The sequence below is a fragment of the Lepisma saccharinum genome, chromosome 22 (assembly GCF_977018435.1).
Source record: "Lepisma saccharinum chromosome 22, izLepSacc3.1, whole genome shotgun sequence".
NCBI lineage: Eukaryota > Metazoa > Arthropoda > Insecta > Zygentoma > Lepismatidae > Lepisma > Lepisma saccharinum.
In genome coordinates, this window is record NC_139250.1 from 5,757,997 (window position 1) to 5,770,471 (window position 12,475).

At 38.4% G+C, this 12,475-nt stretch overlaps 1 protein-coding gene across 4 annotated transcripts in view; it reads right to left on the reverse strand.

The window, feature by feature from the left end:
* Nucleotides 1–12,475, reverse strand: part of Shab (potassium voltage-gated channel shaker cognate b) — a 307,081-nt gene that overhangs the window by 172,650 nt on the left and 121,956 nt on the right. Inside the window, exon 1 of one of the 4 annotated variants that reach the window (XM_083143978.1) lies at nt 11,179–11,245. The exons of the other annotated variants lie outside the window; for them this stretch is intronic. The gene's annotated coding sequence lies outside the window, so the exon portion shown is untranslated. Of the gene's footprint in view, nt 1–11,178; nt 11,246–12,475 lie in introns of those variants that run through there. 4 annotated transcript variants of the gene reach the window in all.

Genomic DNA, 12,475 nt, shown 5'->3' on the forward strand with positions numbered 1-12,475 from the left:
TCGAAGCCCCGGGAATGCACGGATGTAGTAATGTGTATCCATCCCATTTTCAATTTCATCAGCTCATTATTCATTGCCGCCATTAACACAAGAGGTAGAAAGCGACATACAAGTATTGGAATAGAAAGAAAGGCAAGTGGTTAAGTGTCCAAGAAGTCCAATAAGAATTGTAGGGGCAGACTGTATACAGTACAAATTTAGATGAGGTATCAACTGTTATTTACAAAACGACCTCAGGCGACAACACTAATCAAGTGAGCTTCAAAACACCATTTTTGTTATTATAGAGATGTCGCTTCTAATACACACTTGCACCAGTGAAGAGGGGTGGTTTCTTGCCCTGTCAGCCTAAAACTTATCCTCGGCAAATGAAAATTCAATATCTCTGTGCATGCTTACCACACCAGGCAAGTTTACTAATGGAGGAGAAAGTTCGACAATGGCCTCAGCTCGCAGGCAGATGGGTGGAAAGGCCTTCGCAGGGGCTCATAAGTGACTGCACGTGGGCCTCAAACACTTATTCTTCTTAAGGTATACAGGCACTAACTCAAAGTTTAAAAATATATGTAGATCAGCAATAGCTCTGTGCTAGAATGCAGCAAACTTGTGTAACACTACATACAGAAATCTACTAGATAAGAAACAAAACAAATTAAGATTTCACTTGACTCTCCTTTGTACATAAGCTTCCTCTAATTCGTAACGGAATCTGAAGGTTAGGCAATTAAGAGAGATACGGAGATGACATCAGTAATACGTCACAGGTAGTGCGTTTTGCTATAATACTAAGTAAGGAGGAATAGGCAATGCTGCTTGCTAAAAGAGATTGATAAATATGAAAGAACAGTTGAAGAGACCATCTAACGCCTACTCCTTTAGACAAGAGCCCATTGTCCTCTCTCAAGGAGATCGAAGATCGCGTGTAAAGAATACCGTAAATAGCGCAAGTTCCCCTTTTGTAGGTCGTGCGTGTGAGTGCGTATGACACGCAAAGGATAGATAGACTTGCGTAAGGCGAATCTTTACATCTGGACAATTGATAACATGCATATCGATTTCCAACTATGCGGAAATATTTGTGGAACGACGACTGCGGTAAGACTACAAAGAAAAAATAATTTCTTTGCATTTATATGTGACGATATATGGTCCTCCCGACTATCGTACTGTTCTATCTAGGTTTATTATCCAAACTAATTGTGCCTTTTCTAAAATTCAGGATATTTAGTAAGTTGCCATTTCGTCCAACTGCGTACATTAAGGCATACAGTTGCTATTTCTAAACCCTACGTTTCGACTTTCCCATTCCTGCTCACAATAGTTCCTCCGTAGGAAACTTCACGTCTAAATATTTCCACGCAGTTCCTCCATGCAGAAAATATCACGTCCTAACTATAACACCATTAAGCCTTGTTTCCATGATATGAAAAACTAAATATGCTGACCAAGGCAGTAATTTATTTGATTAAAAACATAAACTAAACGTAACGTTTCAACCTTCTAGCAAGGTCTTCTTCAGACTCTGTATCAAGTACAAATGTAACAACAAAAACAGGGCACTATATATACTCAAACATTACTCCCTTCAGACTATTAGAAAGTTGTTCTGGAACATTCTAGCAGGTGGATTTTCCTTGTCAACTGTACTTTCACCTAAAAGGCTAAACATATTGACAGGTTGAAACAACATAGGGATGATGTACGACTTAAGAGAGAGAGAGAAATGCGCTATTTAAACACACGAGAGAAACAGGACATGACATAGAGTGGGATGAGGCTAAGAAGATAGGAAGGGAGAAAAGAATGCTAGTGAGAAAATGGAAGGAGGTCAAGGAAATAGAGAAGAAAGGTGAAGAAGTCACAATGAACTGGAATGGAGGACTGAAGATAGAAAAGAATGGAAGAAGGTGTTAGGAAGAGTGGAAAGGACAAGAGAGAAAGAGGAGAGAAGAAGGAAGAAAATGAAGGAAATAGAGCGGGAGATAAAAAGTCCAACCACATTCTATATGGAAGTAAATATGTTTAGCCTTTTAGGTGAAAGTACAGTTGACAAGAGAAAGCCATCTGCTAGAATGTTCCAGAACAACTTTCTAATAGTCTGGAGGGGCGTAATGGTTGTGTATATATAATGCCCTGTTTTTGTATCTTGTTACATTTGTACTTGATACAGAGTCTGAAGAAGACCTTGCTAGAAGGTTGAAACGTTACCTTTAGTTTATGTTTTTAATAAAATAAATTACTGCCTTGGCCAGCATATTTAGTTTTTCACGTCCTAACATTTCAACAACGTAGATTCCTCATTCACACAACAGTTCTTCCGCGAGCATATTAGCAGAGGAAACTGGAGGAAATTACAACTGTAGGTAAGATTTGGTTCTTTTCTTGTAACCCGGTATGGTAACACTGGTCAAGCCGAAATCAAGGTGGGGCATTAGAGAGAAGAGGTCAATAATTGAACGACAGGCAGGAAAGTTTCAGCTTTGATGGAGGTCAGGTGCAATAACGTCACGGAAGTAATTTTTTCGGCGCATTCCTCACAGACTTACTTTCAGTCTGGCACGAGGCTAGTACGTACGCCGTGCGTGTCCTCAAAGAGTTAAGAAGACCGAAACCTTGGGTGTGTGAGTAATCGGATATTGACGCCATCATAACACGTCACATTTCGTTCGATACTGGATCATGCGATATTTATATATAACCGCATTCCTGTACCAATGATATAAATTGCTTCTCAGCCGTGACCTTGTTCTGACTAGACTTGTCCTGGGTTCGATTCTTTCAATGGTTTCCTTCCCTTTATTCTAGAGAGGCTGTGTCTAAGTTTCTGGCATTCCTAAACCCAAAGATGGATTACACAGCAACATAGTCTCCCATGTGTCTACCTGCAAGATTTACCCACATCTCTCACCATCTTCAAGAATTTCCTTCAGGTCCGTCTTCGTCTTGGCCGTCCAATAGATCTCTTAACATCAGGTTTCCCAGCATTGGCCCTGTAAACATTTCTGTCCTTCCCTATGCGTACTACATGACCTGTTCACGGAAGTCATCTTGATCTATTTATTCTAACAATATCAGGGGATGCATATAGATTATGAGACTCCCAAGTCTTCCTCATCTATTTATTCTAATAATATCAGGGGATGAATATAGATTATGAGACTCCGAAGTCTTCCTAATCTATTTATTCTAACAATATCAGAGGATGAATATAGATTGTGAGACTCCCAAGTCTTCCTCATCTATTTATTCTAAAAATATCAGGGGATCAATATAGATTATGAGACTCCCAAGTCTTCCTCATCTATTTATTCTAATAATATCAGGGGATGAATATAGATTATGAGACTCCCAAGTCTTCCTCATCTATTTATTCTAATAATATCAGGGGATGAATATAGATTATGAGACTCCCAAGTCTTCCTCATCTATTTATTCTAATAATATCAGGGGATGAATATAGATTATGAGACTCCCAAGTCTTCCTCATCTATTTATTCTAATAATATCAGGGGATGAATATACATTGTGAGACTCCCAAGTCTTCCTCATCTATTTATTCTAAAAATATCAGGGGATGAATATAGATTATGAGACTCCCAAGTCTTCCTCATCTATTTATTCTAATAATATCAGGGGATGAATATAGATTATGAGACTCCGAAGTCTTTCTCATCTATTTATTCTAATATGAATATAGATTATGAGACTCAATATTAAGTAAACTCCACTTTCCCGTTTTATCATTTTTAGATCAAAATAAGATTTTACTTCCAAAAACTTAATTTTCCTCTTTTAGTTTCGGTTTTTGTTTGAAGTTCACTTTATACACATACAGGCTAATCGGGACTGGGCCTATAGTTTAGAGTAGGGTCCGAACCTCTATGTGCCTCCACCGGGAATCGAAGCCTGAAACACCTGTTTCCCTTTTAGCTAAGGGATCATGTTTCACATCCATAGAAAGCTACAGGCATAATTATTATCCTGTGTCTATATTTTTAAAGTTAGAGCTATGATTAATGCGTAATTGTGATTAGGCACTAACCAGAACATGAGTTTTTCAAAGTCTCCTTTATGTATATATAGGGTAATCGGGACTGGACCTACAGTTTAAGGAGGGGTCCGAATTACTATGTGCCTCCACAGCAACCCCTTGATAACAAGGCGAAGAAGTTTTTCCGCCTATTATTTTCTTATTTATTTAGTTGTTGTGGCATACAATATACGTATACAAAGGAAGTGAATTACAGAATTATAGAGCGATCACAAGGAAAAAACCTTGGACGAAAAGTCCCCGCGCAACTTTCCCTTCTTCCGTTCAGCTCGGGCCATAAGGAAGCATGGTCCACTCTCACCCTTCCCTCCACGCGGGAGTATGGTGTACAGGAGTCGCGGGTCTGCGCAGGTTTCTTTGCTTGTGGTTCCACTATACAGTAGGTAGGAGCAGTAATTATGCGAGTAATTTAACCGTTCTGTGGAGCAGAACGGAATTAAACGTACTTCGTGAGTGAAGCGATCGGTAATTAACGATTAATTAGTATATAATTTATTAATATTGACATTGTATAATTATTACCATAATTAATTTTCAATTTACAGTTGGTGGTAGCATATTTCAAGGTGATAAAACAGGCTCATGAGGAATTTTCGAGTTTATACATTATTATGGAATCCAGAACTATTTAATGCGTAATCCTATTCCAGTGTGATGTCCCGCGTCACATTCTGGGATCCCACACAGGGAAAACTCGCGCGGCCACAACATGAATAATTTACCTTGTATATTATCGGTATGGAAGTTGATGAAAATTCATCTTTTTCCGAACCTTGAAAACAATGCTAAACGTGATATCAGTCAGTTTCCCTTAGAACCAGAAAACACTATATTCACTTTGCATTTTTGGTCATTTTTCAGTATTTTTTGCCGATTTTCTTAAATTTTTCTTCATTTTTTAGGCATATTTTTCTCTTCGCCTGTAGTTTCGTGAATTTTAAAAGCACTTGTTAGCATAACTTAAAATATTTAAATTTCCTGACATGGTCCTTTTAGCAAGTTCGCCAATAATTGAAAATACGGTCAACTGTAAAGCACAATATTATTTTTAACTGGAATGTTTGGCATTCCAGTGAGAAGAGAAAATATAAAGCAGGCTTAATTCAGGAAATGCGTGTTACTTTTCTATTCATAAACTTTTATTCTCTCGTATTATATCTAAAAAACTAAAAGTTAAAATATACAAAACAGTAATTTTGCCTGTAGTATTATATGGATGTGAAACGTGGTCCCTTACATTAATACAGGAACATAAAATCCTTATAAAAATATTTGGACCTGAACGAGATGAGGAGACAGGTGACTGGAGAAGGTTACATAATTTGGAACTACATAATTTGGATTCCTGTCATATATTATAAGAACAATTAAATCAAGAAGACTTAGGTGGCACGAATGGGAGAGGAAAGAAAAGTTTACAGGATTCTTGTTGGGAAACCTGATGGTAAGAGACCTGTAGGAAGGCCAAGACGAAGATGGAGGGATAACGTTGAGGTGGATTCAAAGGAAACTGGTAAGGATGGGAAATATTGGATTGATCTTTCACAGGATAGGGGCGGATGGAAGGCTTGTGTTGGTGCAGCCATAAACCGTCGGGCTTAGGAATGATGAAGAGTAAGTAACTTATGGAGTGAGAGCAGAACGGTAATGCATCATGTACCCTGCGAAAGTTATTCAGAAAACACGTTTCAAAAATAGCACTTCGCTTAAATGTTTGCTTTACATTTCGCGTGACCTTTTCTTATTTGATCCATGAATATTTTAACTACTAAGGAAAGCCCATAGCTACTTTTCAAACGCAAAATATTTCGAAGGGCATTTCTATCGGAGACCTTAGTTTTAGATGTTGTCCACTATTTAGGAAAAATCGTTGTTTTCTAACAGTACACATTCTCGTTTCTTTATAGGCCTCCCCGGCTTTCTTAAGACACCAAAATTTCAACCTCACTTCCACGTACCCAGTGAAGGTATATAGTGGTTCGTTTCCAAGTTTAAAACTGTAGGTTCAGTTCCGATTAGCCCTGTTGTGCATAAAGTGGACTTAAAACAAATCAATTAATCAATCACTTCCAGGTGGTGCACCCTGGACTGAATTTTGCACACTAATAAGGCTGTGGTATAATCCTCTGGGACTTGTATTGTCTGCTGTCCACATGTGTTTGTGATTGTCCCTATCTTCTCAATTAGCCAAAAGTGGATTGAAGGCGAAGTACACTAAATCAAATCATTCATTCACCAGATTTGACTTGCGTCGTGGTTAACTTCTTTGTAGTCAAAGGTTTTACAAGTTGGATTTCCGCTCTTAAACTACACCGTTTCTTTCACAGCCTTTCTAATCACTAGGAGAGGGATACACCACTTCACGAGTACAATAGCAAAGATAAGACTAAAGAAAGTAAATGACAAATTCCGCCTCTCTTCAATCTCTAAAATTAATGATCGCCCTCCGCCTTGGATCACCTAAACTTAGCAATGAATTATCAGTGAACATAACGAGAATGTGTGCAGCCCTATCTTACCGCCTCTTGTCTTCATGGCACGGTGTGATGCCCAGAAGATAACTTCTTTAGTACGTAGGATGTAGTAGAAGTATTTTTGTGGAAGCAACAATAGATAAACTATATCGAGGTCAGATGCACTTTCCTTGCTACATATGCAACCTGCCACGTTTCTATGCGAATTGGGTTGCCTGGCTCTAAGGGACTTTCTCGCAATTGACTTCTTCTGGATTCCTTTATATCAATCCGAAAACTGATGCTTGCTTTTGATTGCCCGATTAATACGTGTTCTTATATTATTTATATCCATATTCAATCCATTTTGGCCTCCCCGATGGTGCAGTGGTAGCGTCGTCGACTTGCAATCAAGGGGACACGGGTTCGATACCCGGTGGAGACACTTAGTGGTTCAGTCCCGATTAACCTTACTGTGCATAAAGTGGAATTAAAACACCAACTCAATCAATCATTTTGTTTTGTGCATTACAAGGTTTAAGTATTGACACAAATGCGTCGCATAAACAATCCTCTGTAACACAAGGTGCAAGATGAACAATTAAAATGATTGTAAACAGCGGTGTATATTTCAACTTGACTGTACAATAATTATTTGGGAGGTGCAGTTGGTCAAGGATCCCCTATTTATATATCTTCAGGAGGATACAATTTTTGAGTTCGTTTTCCTGAGTTTATCCACGGTTTCTTGCCTGTAATATGCTTGTAAAAAAAGAAAAATGCAGTTACTCAAGCAATTTTCCACAGAGCAATTCTTTGAAGTTAAAACTCAAGTTAGTTTCTCCAAACTTCAAGTTTACTTATTATAATATTTTATTATTATTTTCATCATTTTTATTCTGAATCCTACCACACAACTTGTAAATACCATGACACAATCAGAACTTAAGACTAATGGTTCTTAAGTTGAGTGTTTATAGTTCTAATGAATCAGATATGCAGATCAGGATCTAGGGAGATCCTTTGCAATCTAACACAGTTAAGCCTTGTCTCCATGTTAATAAAACATTAAAATACTGACAAAGGCAAAATTTATAATATAAAAAATGTATATATACACTAAAAAAGTAACGTTTCCAACCTCTAATAAGGTCTTCTTCAGACGAAACTTCACAATAAATGTATATATACATTTTTTATACTATAAATTTTGCCTTCGCCAGTATTTTAATGTTTTATTTGTAATCTATTGTATCGATCATCTCTTTCGAATTTTGGAAATTTTCACATATAAACATGAGTGACATGAAAAGTTGTTATCATGGACAATCGTGTTTTTACAAAACTATACACATTGGAAGATATTCTGAAGAGATGCCTTTTGTTGCCTGCAGGATATTAAAGTATGATTTTATCCTAAATGTGTGTTAGTATTGATTTGTACCGGACATGAATATTATTATTATAATGTTTACAAGTAGTACTTGATGTAGTGCTGCCTCACAGAGGAAGAAGCCAACGACTGTTATTAAACAATGTGGAATTTAGTTTCGTTAACATGTAAAGTTCTGCATTGTTTGTGGGTATGTAATAAACTAGTTTACCTTGATAATGTACAGTGGGATCCATGAGTATTACCGTGCAAATTGTACAGCACCATGTTCGTGCACATTATTTGACACAATAAGAGCTTGAAGAATTAAAAGAAAACTCAAAACAAGCTGTTGGCAACTTCGGCACAAGCATACATAAAACTCCATCGTAGTCATGGACAATTTGCACGGTAATACTCATGGATCTCACTGTACGTGTGTGCATCGCAAAAGACTTGAGAAATAAACATTGTGAGCCAGAGATGATATTAAGGGAGATGGGTACTCACCCCAGCTAGTGTTTACACTCTGAAGGAAATTATGGAAAAATGCAAGAAGACGAATAATGTTGATACCTTTATCCCATAGCGTATTACTGAGATCACACTATAAGCAAGTTCTACATTAAAAATATACTTCATTGTCATAAAACAATAGTTTTTGGACACTATTCCTTGATTTGTAAAATGCAATATAACTTTCTACATAACAATGCAATTTCATTATAGTGCCTTAGGTAAAAAGATCCGGCAAGTAAGTATAAGAGAATTATCACAGAAATAATTAATACAATATGATATTCGCACGTTAATAACTAAATAATAAATTTTGCTACTTGTAATTAAATGTAAAGAGTACCATATCACTTATACACCGGAAATGAAAAGAAACAAAAGAATCACGAAATTTCGAAAACTTTCGCATCTCATAGTTTTTGGCTTTAAAGGTTTTCGGATAACCAGCTCTTTCTGCCTATTGCGTTGTCACAATACGTAATATGTAAAACCATTTATTAATAATAAAGCTATTCCTTTTGACTATTTAGAGCAAAATTGCATCAGGTCGAGAAACGAAAGATTCTTAATTTATTTTAGTTAAAGTCATTCACGTATGATGTGCCCCCATCCATTAACTACACTCAGGTTTGTGTTAACCATTGTGGAACATTTTAGACGAATACATTTGGACGAGTTAAGTTATATTAGTGTAAGTCACTTTAAAAAAAAACACTTAGACATAGAAACCAGATCGAGATAAGTTAATCTGCTAACAGAGAACGTGAACTAAATCATAGATTCATTCAACTGTCAACAGATGACAGTTTAAGGTCTTGTAATAAAGGAAACAGCTGTTGTGTTGATCAGCAAAGTGCTGTGAGTCAGACTGTTTTTTTTCTTTTTAACAAAGTGACTTACACCACTGTAACGTTAACCCGTCCATTTTTTAAACTGTCGAAGTGGGCCTATGACTTTTGTTTGCAGAATAGTTGAATGCACATTCAAACAGTCTCACGCATCAGAAAAAGTACCTTTATTCAGACACGTCCTTCTCTATTACCTATTTGTATTTCTGATACTACAGGTAAACCGAATAGTACAATGTGACGACATTGTCTGTATCTTTGGATATGCCTTCCCGTGAGACATCACATGACCTATATCAGACACCACGATAGCTACAAAGATAACATTTGGTGGATTTCTTGTTCTAGTATCGTCTTATAATTCGACACACACAGATGTACCACGTAGAAATTTCAGCAAGTAATGCATGACTCGGCCAGGACTCCAATCTACATTTTTTGCTTAATTTTCTGTGTAGTAAATACTAGATTAACGCAAAAATTGCCTCAGTTGGATTGTCTTTTCAATGTAGTGATATAAAATATTAACAATAATCAATATCAGCAACAACATTTTTATTGATTTGATTTCTTTAATTTCATGTTTACGCCACTTTTGGCTAATTTCGAAGATGAGGATGAATAATGATAAGATTAAGTGGATGGAGGAACATCAAAAAATAATTTGGAGAGCACATAACAGAAGTCTTATAGAGGATTATACTCGCCATGGGTCCAAACGCCAGTGCCTCGTTAGTCTGAAAAACGCAGTCTTGGGGGTACAACGTGGAAGTGAGGTTGAAATTTGGGAGTCTTGATAAAGTTCCATCAGCAATAGAAACTCTGAATGCAACGAATATAAAATTCGTTGAGACTGACAGAACAATCAATTATCATCATTATTATTCGAGATGAATTATCTCGATTACATTAGAGTATTGATCAGTATCGATTACTCGGGAACTGCTAAAGCAGCAAAGATGAAACTTGGTTAAGTGAAAGATATGCCGATTTCTAAAGTAATATGATACAAATTATTTCGATTTTTTTGCCTGCTGCCTCAATGGCCAGGTGCGTTGGGTGTTCGACTCCCGAAGACTCCAAGCCTGGGCATGTCCAGCAATTCATCACTTTTTTCAGCTTATTCGGGCGGGTTTCAATGTACTGTAACAAAGAAAGTAACTGTAAATACTTTACAGGCGGATCGTCACTATGCACATGTGAGTGTCACATGATCAGCTCTGTAAAGACAGTTACAACGTGTTTCAACATGAAAACCACGTATCTAACGGTAGGTTTTTTAAATCTTTAACACGAGAACCTACTGAAACATGCAGTCTTTCTCGTGCATGTTACGGAATACATGCATTTCGCACCACATCATCACGCATATGCTTCATGTGACAGTGTGTAACCACTCCCCTTAGGCCTACACTAAACGGATCAATGTAGAGCTTAAATAACAGTGCCAAAACAACATTACAAGGCCAGGAACAAGTTCGAACATGATAATTTCAAAGAAACCAACAGATTGGTAGATTCGATTACACACAAACCACAAATCCTACCCACAAAACGATGCATGCAAGAGTATTTTCTCGTCTTTATATTGAACAAACGCAACTCGATAATGATTCCCATCACAGCCACAACTGTTGACGGTGGCGCTGATGTCTATGTTTGTGTAAACCTGGGCAGGGTCAGTGTCCACGTTTTTTTTCTCTTCCCAGTCCTTTTGGTACGGTTTCGAGACGATGCGGTTGAGCAAGGGTGGAGGGAAATCTGGTGAACGCTGCTGGTAAAACTCACAACTCACATTTCTCTCGCCACTTCACTCGATCGTGTCTCAACGTGTCGAAGCGTTGGGTTACGCGGTGCGTTTCCCTGATCGCTGTCAGTATACCACACGAGGACAACGGTGACCTATGCCCCTGCGGATGACTGGAAAATGGCACCTACCTGTCGCTGCAGTGTTCTTGTGTTGGGGACGGTATCGCCTAGCTTCTGCACGCACTAAACATCGACACTGACTACACCATGATGGCGACAGCGATGCGATCGGCTATCTTCGGGGAAACACGAGCGCCACTGAACCCGACACGAACTTTCCCGAGCGGCCTTCGATCCATCCGTCTTGGTGTGCAGGAGAAGCCCAGCTTTCAGGATAAGTAGAGTTTCTCTTGAAATGCACAACGTACACGCTACTCTCTCTCCCCCAACGTAATCTATTGAAACCCTTTGGGGAACAGTATTACAGTTAAAATATACAAATCAGTAATTTTGCATGTAGTATGCGAAACTTGGTCCCTTACATTGACAGACGAACATAATTTAAGAGTATTTGAGAATAAAACCTTTAGAAAAATATTTGGACCTAAAAGGGATGAGGAGACAGGTGAGTGGAGAAGGTTACATAATTTAGAACAACATAATTTGTATTCATCTCCAGATATCATTAAGTGTAAAGTAGTAAAGTGCTCCCCTGTGCCGAAGATGGGGGTGATGTGATACGCACCACGCCCCTGATCGCCTTTACCCCCCAGAGTTTCCTCCAGGTACCCACTTTATACAACGCTGGGTGGGCACTGGAGCCGCTTGAACAGGTGGAAGATCCCGCCGGGGAGCGAACCCGTGTCTCTCGTATGGTAGTCAGACGCCCTAACGAATGAGCTAGCGCGGCTATCCAGATATTATTAGAATGATTAAATCAAGAAGACGTAGGTGGGCAGGCCATGTGGCACGAATGGGAGAGGAAAGAGGAGTTTACAGGATTCTTGTTGGGAAACCTGATGGTAAGAGACCTATAGGAAGGGCAAGACGAAGATGGAGGGACAACGTTGAGATGGACCCAAACGAAATCTGTAAGGATGAAAAAGAGTATATAGATCTTGATCACGATAGGGACAGATGGAAGGCTTGTGTTGCTGCAGCCATAAACCTTAGGGTTTTAGATGGCCAGAGAGTGAGTTACTACTACAGGGGTGTAAGGGACGGTCTTCTGGTAAGGCACCTAAAACTTAACCTCACTTCCACGTAGTACACTCATGTTGTAGGCCAACGAGGCTCTGGCGACTGGACGTACGGCCATTATAATCTTCCGTAGGGCTGGTCCTGTGTTGTCTTGTGTGCTGACTGCTCCTTTACACCCTCAGCTTTTAATAGGAAAAGATATTTTAGTCCTCACAGACGGTATAGTTTAGTTCTTATTTAGAAGTAAATGAATGAAATAGGAACTAACTAACTAACTCTCTATCCT